The sequence below is a fragment of the Panicum virgatum genome, chromosome 8N (assembly GCF_016808335.1).
Source record: "Panicum virgatum strain AP13 chromosome 8N, P.virgatum_v5, whole genome shotgun sequence".
Lineage (NCBI taxonomy): Eukaryota > Viridiplantae > Streptophyta > Magnoliopsida > Poales > Poaceae > Panicum > Panicum virgatum.
Genome location: NC_053152.1, coordinates 27,380,650 through 27,383,358, shown reverse-complemented (window position 1 = coordinate 27,383,358; position 2,709 = coordinate 27,380,650). Strand labels below are relative to the sequence as shown.

Genomic DNA, 2,709 nt, shown 5'->3' with positions numbered 1-2,709 from the left:
CCTGATCTGTGTCTGCATCAAAGGTATTGCTAGCGGGTATGGCTTTCCGCCGAGATCCTACATCTTTAGGGTATGGTGGTTCTTGGGTGGACTTACCTGTCCGCGTAGTAACCGCACTAACACTCTCCTTAGGAGGAACTTCTGGTTGCTCAGGAAGTTTTCCCGAGTTATTATTAGGACAAGATGAGGCTAGTTGAGCAACCTGAGTTTCTATCATTTTATTGAAGCTCAACTGATTTTTAATAACAGAATTTATGCCCTCTAATTGTCCGGCCAAAGATTCCAAAATTTTGTCATTATGATTAATTTGTTTCTGGCCATAAACTAGGTCCTTTAAAGTGGGCTGAAAATTATTATTAAAGTTCATACCTTGCTACTGACAAAAGGGGAGATTGGGTTTGGAATTCCAACCCTACTGAGGACGGAAGCCAGAGTTGTTGGAGTTGTTTGTTCCAACAAAGTGAGCTTCCTCCTGACTGATCGGGCAAGAATTGCCCGTATGTCCAGTTTCTCCACAAATCTCGAATGTCAAACGAGAATCCATAACTTGGTTAGCCTCCTGGTACGGAGACTCTAGTCTCTTCATGAGAATGTCCATCTTGGCAGCAAGCATATCGATGCTATCGATATGATGGATTCCCTTGCGGGGCTGTTACTGCCTTTCACCTTTCCAACTCTGGTTGGAAGCAATCTTCTCTACCAGCGCTTTCGCTGCAGCAACGCTGAGCGAAAGGAAGGAACCACCTGATGCTGCATCGTTGTGGTTCTGAGCTGTTGTATTCAGGCCATTGAAGAAACTCTGAATAATCAGCCATTCCTCCATGTCATGGTGGGGGCATGCTGTGATGTATTCCTGGAATCTCTCCCAAGCTTCCGGAATGGCTTCATCCGAGAGTTGTTGAAATCCAAAGATCTTACCTCGAAGGGCATTGGTTTTGCCCACCGAGAAATATTTCATCAGGAATGCATTGGAGCAAGCTTCCCATGTGGTGAAGTCTGCTTTGTTGGTGTAAAACCACGTCTTTGCCTTGCCTAGCAAGGAGAACGGGAATAGTCAAAGACGAACGTTATCCATCGTGGTACCTCTGGGGTTGATGATACTGCTCACTTCTAAGAAGTTTTGAAGGTGAGCGTTGGCATCCTCTGATGCCTTGCCACAGAATGGACTCGCTTGTACCATGTTCACCAGTCCCGATTTGAGCTCAAAGCCATCAATGCCTTGGTCATTGTTCAGTCCAGTAGGGATGTGGCTGCTGGACGGGGCCAAGTACTGCCTGAGAGTCTTGGCCATAGGTGGTGCTGAGACTGACAAATGAGGATTCCAAGTGGGTTTCTTCTGGGGTGGGACAACGCAGCGTCTCACAAGTCACCCAATTCTCTGAGGATTCAGATCGAAGTTGGATGGTAGATCAAAACCGGTCATGCACTGCTCTGCATCGAATAAACGAGAGAGAGAGAGCAATGGTAAGCCAGCTAAAACTAGCGGTGATAAAATAGTAAGGTTTTCCACTCAATTATATGATAACTTTAGCTAATTGCTTCCCCGGCAACGGCGCCAGAAATGCTTGTTGGTGTCTCTTATGCTCAATCTGAATAGGTATTTGGCAAGCGCACAGAATTCACCGGTGTAGCACTTCACCTTGGAGTATTCTAGGGTATCGTGAAATCCTTAGAGAAGCACTATGTTTAAGTGTATCGTAAACTGTAGTGACAACCTTTACTGAAATTATCGACCGACTAATTCAGCAGGGGTAAGCTAGATAATTGATGAGGTAAATGGCCAAGCTATGACCGCGTGACACACATGAGATTCTATACCTTAGAGAGGTAGGAGCTGGGAGGACAACGAGCGAGAAAGGACTCCTGAAATACTTCTAAACTACTAAGCTAGCCTCACTAGAACTAATCTAAGCTTCTATCTTGATGTCGGAACCAGGAGCTTACTTTGGCGGCCTAAGCGAAGGGCGCAGACAGGGGTGAGAAGGGGCCCAACATACTTTTGGCAATCCTACTGCTATGAAAACACCCGAACGTGGTGGACTACGAGGGACGGACAAGGCTGTCACCACTTGCCGCCTACCACTACGGTATCGTGGGGTGGAACACACTTTTTAGCTAGCACTGAGTCAGACACCACGTCTGCTCACAGTACTAGGATTTCTCTTGAGGCCTTCAAGATAAATCCCCCTCAACCTAGTGAACTAACTTGAGTTGCACTAGTACGGGCGAGAAAACCCGTAAGACTAACTCCGATAAGAAAGAAGGAGAACTCAAACTGAACTAGAGGTAAAACTTACTCCTGCAGACAAGTACTAGTACTTGAAAAGATAAATACTTGCAGAATTAAAGCTGACTCAAGTAAATAAAGAAGATAATTGATATTAAAAATAGTCAAAGGAAAAGATACAAGAGCTCATACCGAGCTCCGATGATGATTCCGGATCCCCGAGACAAACTTGACACGACTCTAACTCCCAACTACTAACCTACTCTAGACTTGAGAAGAGAGAATTGCTCCTTTGAGTGTGTGTTTACAAGTGGGGGGAGAGTGCTATTTATAGGCTTCCAATGTCGGTAGAAGGCCGTTAATTCAGGTAGCGCCCGGTGTACGCAACTATAGAGTCGGTGCTTAACTTCCACGCGAAGCCGGGAGCCGAGAGGCTACAAGGTGGGGCCGGGCGGCCCATCCTGGGCTGGCCGGCCTAGGAT

General features: G+C 46.4%; 1 non-coding gene across 1 annotated transcript; it reads left to right on the top strand.

Annotated features, from left to right (window-relative positions):
• The first annotated feature begins 821 nt into the window (after positions 1-821).
• On the top strand, positions 822-928 carry LOC120687006. Its single transcript, XR_005680511.1, has one exon. It is a non-coding gene; the product is annotated as a small nucleolar RNA R71 (small nucleolar RNA).
• Positions 929-2,709: the final 1,781 nt, after the last annotated feature.